General features: G+C 40.2%; 1 non-coding gene across 1 annotated transcript; it reads right to left on the bottom strand.

The window, feature by feature from the left end:
* Positions 1–11,208: 11,208 nt before the first annotated feature.
* Positions 11,209–11,280, bottom strand: TRNAG-UCC (transfer RNA glycine (anticodon UCC)). The gene has a single exon. It is a non-coding gene; the product is annotated as a tRNA-Gly (tRNA).
* Between the last annotated feature and the right edge of the window lie 2,379 nt (positions 11,281–13,659).

Below are 13,659 nucleotides of genomic sequence, written 5' to 3'. Positions count from 1 at the left end.
CCCTTTCCAGGGTGCTGTGAGCAAGCTTTTCCACTTTTCTCTGTACCTAATACCAGTACCTCTGCTTAGTGCATCGCCTTTGTGGATCCCATTTAGAAGTGTTTAATTCTCCCCACATATACAATATAGAATTTAGATAACTAACTCAGACTTTGATTTACACAAAATGTCAGGGTGCCTATAACCTATATATAGCCTATAGGTTTCCCTGATAACAGAAAGCAAAATTTAGCCTCTCCATTTTTATTTTGAAAGATTCAGTTCATAATTTTATTTTTAAGTTGGTTTATATGAGGAAACATTTCGCCAATTTACCTTTAGTTTTGCTGAAAAGTTCCCCAGATGAAACCTGAAAATTTTGATGGCAAAGAAACTTTACTGCTCAATCTAAAAGAGAGATCAATGTAAAAGTTTTAAGAACCATAACAGAGTGAAATTAATAATTGATACAGAAATAATAAAACAACTGATACATAAATACACAGTTGGATAAATCTAAAGATGTACACTCTTAACTTCATAGATGAATTCCTAGATCTACAACCTCAACTGTTATAAGAAGTTGAAATCCACCTCTGCTTTTTAAGATACAGTATTTCAAGAGCAAATCCATGTTAGAAGCCAATTCTAAATCTCACATTTTTCCTTACCAAGCACATATCCTAACCTCATTGTTTCTTGCCAAGGCTTGGCCTTGATATGTGCTATTTAAAAAGCAAACAAAGAACATGAACTTGTTCAAACTCTGGGAATATTTCAGCCTACAGCTCAGAAAAAAACCTTTATCTGAAACCAATGAACTTCTCAGCACCATTGAGAATTGACCAGAGGGGCCAATTATCTGTTGCACAGTCTCACTGATTCTGTGTCAATAATTTATAAATTTAGAGAGCAGGCAGGTTTTGCTACTGGTTTAAAATTAAAGTGCCATTTCTCAGAAAGTCTGTGCCACTCAACTGAATTCAGTGGACCAGCACAGTTCTAAACCCACTGAAGATGTAACACGAACAGGTACGTCATATTTTCAAATGTATTCCTTCCTTCAAACCCCAAAATTTAGCTCACCTCTAACTTAGATATCCATATTCTTTATATAGTGAAATAGCTACTTTGTTTTTCTTTTCTTACCAGGTAGTATGGGAAGGTGGCAGCTAGCTGTCATTGGAAAGAGCACAGATCAGTTTTACAGCAAAGGCAGGCACCTAAAGAATGTTTGCTGCCTCACGACAGCAGAAACCAACATCTTGAGGCATTTGTGGTCCCCTTCTGGCTGCACCCTGTGGTTTTTCTGACTACCTAAGAAATAAATTTCTTTCAGTTGCCATAGATTGCTTTTATGTTGGCTGAATATTATTTAATTGGGAATGTTTTATTACCATAGAATATATTGAACAAATAGATGTGGTAAGTGGCATTGTCGGTATAGGCAGAAGACAAGTATCACAGGTATCAGAGCCTTCATGGGCCCACTTATTTCTACCCCCAGCTGAACAAAGTGTTAATCCACTTCACCAAAATTGGGGCAGGTTACAGTGCATTCTGGGATGCAAAGGCTGCTATTACTTAGCTGGGTTGAGTTTACTCACTCATTTGGCATAGGTCAGTAAGGGTAGCTAAACCAAAGATTTTTAGACTCTGCTGCAGAGAAAAATTTGCTTTTTGGCTCCAGAGCTGGCTGGGCACGCACGGCTGCACTTTCCAGCTGCTGCTGAAATCTCCAAATTCATTTTTTTGCCAGAGTACGTGTAAAAGCCGATCAGTCTTTCATCCTGATCACTTGAAAACCACTTAAAGTGCATTCATGCATTCCAAACATTAATTTGCATGTAGACAATTACTTTTTTGTCATTGTCGAAGATTGTCTACAGTGGCAAATATGACAGAATTTCACCCTTATGCCCATGGAGGAAAAGAAAAGGAACGAATGCCAGTTCTGATCCCAAAGCTTCATCTAGCAATTAAAGTAAATAAGTTCCCAGACTATCATTTATTAGTATTACAAATCTGTGGTATCTTAAAAATACACTGCAGGCAACAGTTTTCAGGAGGCCCAAGGAAGAGCTTGCCCAGCTTTGGGCATGCTGTTGACGGGGTCCATATAGTATAATTGTTTTCTGATAGAGCTTCCATTTAATATCAGCCAAGAAATCTTGGGTTTCTTTAACTATGTGACCCAGGAGAAACTGATTTAATTTAAAGGCACAGTAATCCTTTCCTGAAGCTACTGTATCTGGATATCTCTGGAGAACTGTGTCTGGTTATTTTGCTCAAGCCTAGGATGAGACCTGACTAAACTCATTTTCATGAGGTGTAAAAATAATGTATTTAGCTCAGTGCACCGCTGAAATCCTGGCATTGCTGACTCCACAAAGATTCTATTCATATTTCACAGTTAGAAGATAAATTTGCTTTAAAAAAAAAAAGTATATTTTAAAGAGAGCTTGATGGGTTTAAGGCTATGTCTTTTTCCATCAAAATCAAAAGTTAACTTGGAAATATATAAAAGAATGTAAATTAAATTTAGTGAATACCATTTTATGATCCATCCTGATGCATATAATTGCCATAGGTAGAAAATACATCTGTGGTGAAGAACTGGAAAATTGGAACATTATGGAGTTTCCACCAGGCTCCCTTGTTAGTGAATCTAAACTAATCTTTAGCGAATTCCTGAGAAAGCATGAAGATGTTTCTTCTCCTAAAAAAAAGTGCTGAGCAAGTGAAAATGGAGCCAGAACAGACACTGCCACTTTGCTTTAAGGATTTAGATATGTTATTTAATTTGATTTCTGCAAAGACAAAACTAAACAGTGATGGCAGCTGATTCTCCCTGGAGTATCTAGTAATCTATATTAAGTAAACTTAATATAGAATGTAAAACAAAAGCACTTGAATGAAAAGTTGTTCCATACTGGTGGTTAAACTGAATTATCTGGACAGATTCACAACACATAATACTCTAGTTAAACTATGGCTCAGTTTACCCTCCTGTGACAGCAGTATAGTGTATTCATACGTGATACGATTTTAAATTAACCAGCCAAAAACCTGCAGCCAGTCATCTGTGGCAGCACAGAGCTCAGTGAGGTCTAATTGACCTCGGTATTTACCCAGATTTTTGGACAGATTTTTCAGGCTGCTTAATGCCACGCTACCCTTCTTTGATCAAGCTATACCACTGAGTCTCCTAGGTGGGTATTACTAATATATAACGCAAGTAAGGGTTTCAGGAGGGCACACGCTGGATCGAGGCCGCACGCCACAGCAGATGGAAAGGAGGACAGAGAGGGAAGATCTCCCACACTCCTCCTGTCATCCCAGCCCCTCTCCGGCAGCACAGTGGGAGACTGGGGTGACTCGCAAAGAACCTGCCCCATGCAGGCAGGGCGATCCTCTCTGGTATGAAGCCACCAGAATCTAGAGAGTGTCACACATTACAAAAGTATTGTGACCCTAATGGGTTACTATTTCTACCGTATACGAAGGATAACCGGAGGCTTTAAACACTGCAGTCAGCAAAACAATCTATACCTAATTAGAGTGCCAAGAGCTTGATGTTTCTAACCCTGTTTCCCCAAGAAAATCTCTCCTGTATTCGCAGGGCTCTGTAGTGAATGTATGCCTGTACCACAAAATTGTTGGAGAGATAACTGTTTCAGCATATTCGTCCAAAGACACAAGACCTATAATTTTACACCAAATTGGCTCTAATTGCCAGCAAAAGCGTTGCCTGTGCTGAGGCATTCTCTAAGGGTTTGCCTTCGCTGCACAGAAAGTCAGACCCTCCCACTGTCCACAAAGTAAAGCCCTCTGACCTAGGGCTTTAAATATGGACTAATTTATCTGGCTAGGATTACCTGCTGAGAAAACCATTGAGAACTAATGATCTGTCCTTTCCTCTTCCCAACACTGAAAGGCAGGCTGGGAAGCACAGGGCCAGATTCCAGCTAGAACTGGGTAGAATGAAAGAAGTGGAGGGAGGTGTCTACAAAGCTGCAGGGAGAAATTAAGATAACGGAGAGAGGCGCCAGAATACAAGGCGCTGGGAGAAGTTGCTGAGGGAAAACTGTTCTGAGGCATCAAAAGGTATATTTGCAGTTTTAAAATAACTTTTCCAACTGCAGGAGAGGAAGAACAGTCCACTGGTCAGCCCATTAGAAAACCTGGATTCAAGTAGCTGTTCTGCCACAGACTTTCCTGAGGCAGTCAGATGGCTTTTTTTATGCCTCAGAGACATGTAGCTACATTGCCTTTTTTCCCTCATCTGCAAAATTGGGAATGACAGTTCTTCACTACTTCACAGAATACACTAAAGACTTTGAATTGCTCTAACATTACGGTAATAGGGGCTGTAGAAACACCTAAGCCAACATGCTTTTTTACTTATTATTAAACATAATTTCTTTTAAAGAAGCTGCTTTTTTTTTTCCTATTCATGAGTCTCGAAAGAGAAGAGATCTCAGTGTCCATTAAGACCTGCACAGTACAAGTGTTTGTCATCAACAGTTTGTCCTAAAGTGTAACTGTAAAAATATGAAATTCTATGTTAATAAAAGGAAGTTATAGAAACTTCCTTTAAATATGACACAGACACTTTAAGTTCAGAACCTGGAAGAAAGAAATTGCAGATAACAGAACTTGCTGCTCTTAAGATACCTGCCTTCTCAATGGCATCTACAAAGGATCACCATCTTAAAGTTTTTCTAGAATTACCAAGAATGCACAAAGAGGAACAAGAATGATTTGACAGTGGCATTATTTATGCTTTTAGTTTTTCCTATCTGAGTACAGAAGAATCTCAGTTCCAATGAACTGACCAGAGAATGAGTAAAGAATCTGATGATTAATGCTATGTTTGCTCTGGGACAATCTCTGGAGTGTCAGAGAAATATATGCAACAAAGCAGTGGTGTGACTGGGAATATTTCATAAGAAAATGTTAACCACACCGTGGGTTTGTTTGGGGTTTTTTTTTTTTCCTCTAAAAAATGACCATATGCCATCCAGGGAACATAAATCCTTATTTCAGGTTTCATTTTCTTAATTGTTTGAAGACTCAATATGAGTCAGGAAAGAGTTACTGAGGCTAGTTATTATACTTGAACCACTGTGAAGCATCAGACAGAAATGTAGAGAAAAAAATGTGAGAGGGATTTAGTTCTCTTGAGAAACCATCTAGATACGCTAGTCTGTTTATTTATCAAGCAAGAATAAGACATTACTTTCTGGGATGGAGTGAAAAATAGTTACTAATTGAGTAATATGTTAAAGTGTCTCCCAAACAGACATCCATACCTGGGCTTGCTGAGCATACAGAACAGAGAGAACAGAGTCTCCTGTTCTGGCTGTGCTTGCAGCTAAAGGTGTCAGCCAATTTCCATTGGATGCAGTGGCTGTGTGTCATTTGACTTGAAGGAGACTTGGATGAGGCCCTAGGCATCTACATGGATGTGGTCCATCAACAGTCAATTTTGCCGTTGTGCTGTTGGAAACTGGATTACTCCATTAACTTTAATAGCTCTGAAGTAGTTGACAACCTCAGATGAAAAAGAAGTACGTAAATGCAGAGACAGGAGTACGAAGTGGAAGCCTGCTCAGGATTTCTGCTTTCTTTGTGCTACTGATTGTTTCTATCAGGCAGTTCGTGACCCATTATGACCAGCTAAGCCAGCTTTTAACTTTGCATGCCTAGGAAAATGCAGTCCCTAAGGTAACATGTAGAAGAAAACATTAATTACTTTTTCCTTCCTCTAGATGGCCTTATGCTCAAATTACCATTGTAGTATTGTAAACGTCTACAAGAAGCAGGGAAATAAAATGAAAAAAAGTCTTTAAGTTTTCATTTGTTTTTCACCCCCTGAACTATAGATGAGACAAGGAAACAGCAGAAGTCTGATTAAGTTCATTTCATTTTTGAAAAAAAATGCAAGTGATTTCCAGTCAAAAATTAACTACTGTAGCAGTAAAAAGGGAGGAGACTTAACCCCCATCTTGTGCACATGGCCATTTGTAAAAGAAATTACCTTCCTGATTCTGCATTTCTCATTCTGCACATCTTGACATTGAACTGGCAAGAAAACACCTCTCCCCAGCAAGCCAGAGTCCGAAGGCGAGATTGGTTACTGAGGCAGCCGATGCTTCATGCCCTGGAGAAGCTCTGTGCTCCCTGGGGTGTATGTTTCCTCAGTTAAGTCCCAGTTTAGGTAAGCTGCATCCTAGAGTCTTGCAGAAATAAGAATATATATAAACATATTTTTAAGAGCATAAGACTTGTTATAATGGCTAATACAAGACAGTAGCAATAAAACAACAAGCAGTGTACGCTAGCTAGAAACACAAGGTTCTTGTCTTCAAGATACAGAAAAGCAAACTCCTGTGTGCATTCCCAGCTGAGATGGCAGGACCCCGTCTTTTCTCCCAGAATTATTGAAGCAAGACATTTCTCTACAAGTACACCATGAGCATATCCTGCTCATTTTCCTTTCCCTTGGATTCTTCTACTTCCATCTTCACAGACAGCCCAGAAATACAGGATCAGACTTTTTTAATGGTAATTCTCTGATGTTCATGACACTAAGATTTAAACCAGGATCTGTCTGTGGTGCAGCACAAAACCAAACCTCAGGCCCTGGGATCTGGCCCATATGCTATCAAATGTGTTGGAATTCATCTAAGTGTGTAAATATCAAATATGCTTCCATCTAGTCTTAAGCAAGATAGAGTCATGACTATGTAGGCTCTGAGTATTTTTATTAGAAAGGTAAAATAACTAATTACTCAAAAATATCCCAGATTACTTTTACCTTTACCATGCTACAAAAATCTTTTTTTAAGAACCTGTTGTTTACTGTTATTGATCACCTAGACATTGACCTTTAAAGGGTGAGCTTATATGAGAGAAATTCTAAGGGGTTTTTTTATAAAACAAACCCAAGGAACTTGAAAAAAAGAAGAAAAATCCTTATCTTGAACATTTTCATTTCCCTTTTCCATTTTCCCCTGCTTCATCCACTGGACTGCAGAGGAGATCACCCCCTTAACAGAAAGAAAAAGCATATGTCAACTTGCCTCACCTACAGAGCCTTCAGGCAAAATGCATCACTTTTTTGGGACTGTCAAGGACTGAATAAATCAGAGATAAGTGGGTTAAAATGTCAGCACCCTCTGGGACCAAAATAAATCTACCACATTTTTTCATCCAAGTGAAATCCTCACTGCAGTACCACCAGCACTTCGTTCATTCATTTAGAAAGACAACATAAAACTCTTAATGATTAATTTTAATTTTTTTAAAAAGAGAAAAAACCGCAAGTTCTTGGCTTTTTTTTTTTTTCCCTCTCCCATTGTAGTAAGTCTGTGGAAGTCATCTTGTGCAAAGGTCAGATAAGCGTGATGTGAAAGATGGTGTTAAAAGGCTTTCAAACTTTGTTTATTCATAGATATAACCCTTTCACCTCTGCTACATCTGTCACCGCTAGGTTAAATATCATCTAACTTACTGGTCACCTGACTTCTTGTTATTAGTACAGGAAAATGCCACAAAAACCACTGAACACTCACAAATCCATTACATAAAAATGCAAGAGAAGAATTGCCTGAGCCCTCCTAATAAAACATAACCTAACATGGAGTAACTAAAGGCACTGAGGGTAGCCTCTGGCTTTAAAAGCATTCGCTAGGCCATAGATCATTGAAGACAACACCCGGTGACCTCACACAAACACAATGTAAACTCCCAAACTCATTGATGGCATTCCTAGCGCTCTGTCCAAATTTATATTGCCTCTCTGTAAACTGTTTGACATAAGCAGTGAAAGATGGAAACAAAAAAGGGTCTCCTCAGTATGATGAGCATACCACCAAAGGCAGCTGGATGCAAGTGAATTAACTCGTAGCTTGCTTTGATGTTCAAAGAAATCTCAGGCCAAGATGTGTGTTAACAGAATTTTTGTAAGATCCTTGGAAGTATATTTTTCCTTCTGGATAGCCCAAAAATATGCTAGAGTATAAAAATTCCCTGAGTCTTTTTTTAAAGGAGGTGCAGAGAAGAAATGGAAAAAATATACTGGTTTATTATGCATTTATCAGGCAGAATGTTCTTGCTATGTAAGTCAAATCATGCACTCAGAACGGCATGTGGGTGTATGTCTGTGGGTGTATATATGTGTTCCTCCTTTCTCTCCCTTTATGTCATTCCTTCTTTCTCTTCCTTCCCCCTTTTTCCTTCCTTCCTTCCTTTCTCCCTTGTCCTATAAGCACAAAGAATGCACAAGTGCAAAACCCTCAGTATTTTTGCACTTACTTTCACTAAGCATGTTTCAAACACTGAACAAATGTGTCTGTTTTATACTTCCAAATTATATAAATTAATTGTAAGGCAAAAGCCAAAATGTGAATGCACAGAAACAGAGTAGAAGGAAGCAGCAGAATTATATCAGTTAGAATACTAACTGTTTAAACTATTTATTTCTTTAAAAAGTTTCAATATTAATATTAAAATAATGAAATATCTTGCTTGGATTATTGTAGATGGAAAGCTCAAAGACTGTTCTTTTTGAAAAGGGATGCTGCAGAAGTTTTGTAGACAATTTATTTTCAACATTTTAGACATTTTGCTCCTGCAATCAGTAAGTGAACAGGGAGGAGATATTACTGGAAAGTTCTCCCTTCTCTTTCTAAGCCATCCTTACTAGCAATAGATACGTTTTTTTCCTGTTCCCAAAAGAAGGAAGAAATCAAAGAGAAATAATGAAGTAGCATCTGAATGTGGCTTTTACTCTGCTACTGGAATGAGGAAGGCACCTTTCTTGGTAGCGGATTGCAAAGTTACATTACAGCTCATTCCTAATAGACTGTGAGATGCTACTATTTGATTATTTCTAGCATAGGCTGCTATCATTACGCACACTACAGGAACAGTTACACTTTGTCATGACTTTGCACAATTCTAACTGAAGCGTCAAAACAAAAACAAAGAACAAAAGGCAACATTGCCTTCCTGTGCAGTAAAACAAAGTAAAGAATCCAGAAGCATCTCATAGCTTAGAGGTTTTCAGAAAAGTTACTGCTTTTGAGCCATGAGAAAATACCTGGGTTGGTGTTTCTGTTTACTGCAGAAGACCACAGCTATAAGAATCTGTAAGGAGCACATCTGGAAAGCACAGATATATCTGTGAGAACAACTGCTACAAAGAGAGGTAAACAGTGTTGCCTTATAATTTGCAGCTGAAATAACAGAAAATTTTCTCTCTGGGTTGGGCATGTAGGACACTGAGACTAAATCCCTCTTGCACTTTCATACTGTTGTTTTCTTCCTCTTCACTCCTCGTCTGAAAGCTCAGCCTAACGTCTGAAGTTGATAGGAGTGGCTATGAATGGACCTCGAGTAGCCCATGTACTATGGAGTGTGATGCCTTGCTTGCTCCAACCAGCCACTGGCCTCGCTCTGAAGTGGAGCACACCTTGTGTTCCTCTGGGTCTAGATGTCTCAGCAACCCTTTTTGGAGCATTTTCCAGGCTTTCATGTAAGGATTTTCCCTCAGTGGGATCCAGGCTTCAGCAGACAAAGAAAATTAACAACTATATATTTTTTTCCAGCAGCAGTCTAATTTGACTCAAGTAGAACAGCTAATCATTTTGACCCATCACCTTAGGTTTAGAAACCTATGAGTTGCAAAGAGAATCTGGGCAGGTACACCTCCTCTGGTTTGGTTTTCAATCCATTGCCTCCTGCTGACATATCACCCACCTACTGCTTCCAGAACCTCTTTTCTTCCAGAAGGACAGAGGATTTGATCCTCTTTCAAATGTCAGCCTTTCGTAAATCTATCCAGTTTATTTTAACTACATTTTCACAGCCTGTATCTCCCTTTCTCCACTCCTCCTAGGAACTCTAGTCATTACCCATTCTTAGTCAGCTATGAAGTGCAAATGGCTAGAACTTCTCCCTGGGCTAGCTCAGGTCCTTTAGCCCTTTCCTTCTTTTGATTGTTATAAACCTATAAGTGCGTTTTCTCCCTCTTGAGAAAAAAAGAAAAGAAAGAGACTGAAAAAAAAGAAGCAACATTCAGTATAATCGAATATTCTTTCATACACTGCAGCCTGTCATGTGAGTAGCTCCTGCCTGCAATTGTCATATAAACAGGTTTTAGAAATAAAATAGAAATTATTTTCAAAATTACTTTGGGATAGAACATTTTCTCAGAAACAGTTGTCAAGAGTCAGGTTTCAAGTACAACAGGATTCTGAGCCATGGGATTGACATTGATTAATTGCATCACCAAGACTGGTTGGCACTTTCAGAGACCTGGAGGGGCACTCAGACAGTGGGGCTTCCTGGGAGGTGCTTAAGCCTAGACTTTGATGTACCTGGTGGCTCCTGAAGGCACTAGCTACTGGCTCTGTAGTGAACCATAGCTTGTATGCATTCCTCTAGCTCTGCTGGAGTAACACTTCTTCCTTTGGCTGCCTTGTCTCTCAGCCCAGCTCCTGGTGCTATGCCCACTCCTAGAGAAATCACTAACATCTTGTATTGGTCCTCTGCCCTCAGTTCTTGCCTTGGCTTGATGCACAGAATAATAGAATCACAGAATAGCTGAGGTTGGAAGGGACCTCTGGAGACCATCTGGTCCAACCCCCTGCTCAAGCAGGTACACCTACAGCCAGTTGTCCAGGACTGTGTCCAGACAGCTTTTGAATATCTCCACAGATGGAGACTCCACAACCTCCCGGGGCAACCTGTGCCAGTGCTCGGTCACCCTCACAGTAAAAAAGTGTTTCCTGATGCTCAGCGAGAACCTTCCGTGTTTCACTTTGTGCCCATTGCCTCTGGTCCTGCTACTGGGCACCACCGAAAAGAGCCCGGCTCCATCCTCCTTGAACCCTCTGTTCAGCTATTTATATACACTAATAAGATTCCCCCCCCCAGCCTTCTCTTCTCCAGGCTGAACAGCTCTGTCTTTCCTCAGAGCAGAAACACTCCAGCACTTTAACCACCGCCTGCTCCTTTTCTGCCCATCTGCTCTCCAGCTGGGTGGCCCCCTGCACCTCCCCACGCTCTTCCTCCCCAGGTGCAGGAGTTGGCACTTCTTGTGAAACCTCACGAAGCTCCCGGTGCCCCGTTTCTCCAGGCTGTCGGGGTCCCTCTGGGTGGCAGCACCACTCGCCGGCGTGCCAGCCGCTCCTCTCGGAAAGGTGTCAAAAAGGGAACTGCGTTGGCCGGGAATCGAACCCGGGTCAACTGCTTGGAAGGCAGCTATGCTCACCACTATACCACCAACGCGCCGGTGTCTGCTTTCCTGTGCCTGAATTCTTTCTCTTCTAGTTTCCATCTGTTCTTGCTCTAACCACAGGGCTTACTAACTGCTCACCACAAGCACAGAAAAGGACTCCTGAGGGAAATATTCCAGTTTTCTTCACAGCTGCCAAGGATACTAGAAAACTTTTTCTTTTCTCTTCTTTTTCTTTTTTTTTTAGTAATGAAAAAAACCTAAGGTATCCTAGAGTGAAATATTTCCAATGTCCTGATTTGTTTAAAAGAAATTCCAAATAAAAGGACTAAAACCTTCAGAAATGGCACTGCAGATAATAGCACAATTGGAAAAAAGGGCAGCTCGCAGCTCCAGTCTAATGAAACAAGCATCCTCATTTCAACATTTTTAGTAAAAGGAATACTCTTGCCAGCATTAATGTTGACCTATGATGATCTTTTTATTTCATGTTTGAAAGGTTAGGTGGAAAAAAAATTATATGAATGATGTATGTTGTCCTTTCCCTCAGCTACTGTTTTTCTCTTCTCAGTATCATCCAAAGAAACACAAGATCACATGGAAAATGTAGCTGAAAATAAACTGAACAGATTAGCAAAAGGTTGATATTTGAAAGAGGATTATCTGAAACACAAGTTTGAAATTTTGAATCTCAAACTTAAGTACATTTTTATCACATAATGTATGATGAAAGGTTTTCTATTACAACGGATAGAGCCAACAAACTACTTTAGAGGGACAAATTCTCAAAACTCACGTGCTATGAGGATATCCTATGAATAACCCAGGGCATTCTAGGGCATCTGTGATTTCTTTTCTGAGAATGTCCTGTTTACAGACAGACCTGGTTCTTAACATGTGTCATGGTTTAACCCCAGGCGGCAACTAAGCCCCACACAGCCGCTCGCTCACTCTCCCCCAGTGGGGTGGAGACAGAATCAGAAGAATAAAAGTTAGAAAACTCATGGGTTTAGATAAAGACAGTTTAATAGGGAAAGCAAAAGCCACATATGCAAGCAAAGTAACCCAAGGAATTCATTCACCGCTTCCCATGGCAGGCAGGTGTTCAGCCACCTCCAGGACAGCAGGGCTCCAACACGCCTGACGGGGACTTGGGAAGGCAAATGCCATCACTCGGAACATGCCCCTTCCTTTTTCTTCCCCCAGCTTTACATGCTGAGCATGACATCGTATGGTCTGGGATATCCCTTGTGTCAGTGGGGGTCAGCTGTCCCGGCTGTGTCCCCCCCCAACTCCTTGTGCTCCCCCAGCCTCCTCGCTGGTGGGGTGGGTGAGAAGCAGAAAAGGCCTTGGCTCTGGGTAAGCACTGCTCAGCAGTAAAGAAAACGTCTTGGCATTATCAACACTGTTTCCAGCACAAATCCAAAACATAGCCCCGTACGAGCTACTATGAAGAAAATTAACTCTATTCCAGCCAAAACCAGTACAACAGGCAGGAATGTATTGCTTTTTCAGCAAGTTTATGGGTGAAAACATTCTGTGCCAGCTCTCAGTTCTGTAATAAAGAGACTTTTAGGTGTCTTTCACTCTCAAGTTCTCAGTCTCAAGCTTACTGCAATGGTTGTTAGAAAAGTTGTGAGACCTAATATTGGTTAGACATCCATTGGTCTCCTGATTCCTGACCCCTACTGTCACTTTGCCTGCATCTGAGGAATGAATAAGTCCATAACAGGTCCCTCAGTCCTGTGCATACTCTGGCCATTTTACCCAGAAACATTTAGTGTTTGTATTGGTGAAATTTTATGCAACCTTAGAGAAAAGTCTACAGAGCACAGCTACATCGTAGTAAGATATCAAGTCTTCTCTCATTTTCTCCTCGCAATTTAAAAAAACAGAAAAAACAGCCAAGATCTTATTTGGAAGGCTCTGCAAATAGGCTGTGAGTGCATACTGTTAAGTGTATTTATAACTAAGACCTAACAGAACAAGCTAAGAGGGCTCTGCTGAACAATGTAGAGTCTATTTTCACTTTATTTGACATGCACTGTACATGTATTGCTTTGCAAACTCACACTTCAGTTATGTGGGGCATACACAGCAAACCATTCCTTTTGGCACCAGATTTTCTGTGCACTTGTGGAACCCTTTTACGTGGGCCCTCAGCCCTTAGCCAGTAGGCTAATGATTTAAGAAGATGATGCCACAGGACACATCAAACTCACTAATCGTAATCACTTCTGAAAAATACATACATTATTGTAATGATTTTCATGCTTTTCTTTTAATCTGTAGACACCATAAATATTTTCTGGTAAAACTGCAAAAGCATGGATAATAAATTTAAGCCTAGCAACAGTTGTTTCCAACATTACTGAAGAGTATGGTTTAACAATCCTCACAAAAGGCTATTCTTTGCATACTTCCCTGCAAAA

Source organism: Haliaeetus albicilla, chromosome 2, assembly GCF_947461875.1.
Source record: "Haliaeetus albicilla chromosome 2, bHalAlb1.1, whole genome shotgun sequence".
Taxonomy (NCBI): domain Eukaryota; kingdom Metazoa; phylum Chordata; class Aves; order Accipitriformes; family Accipitridae; genus Haliaeetus; species Haliaeetus albicilla.
Note: the sequence above shows the minus strand (reverse complement) of the source record. Positions and strands in the feature narration are given on the sequence as shown.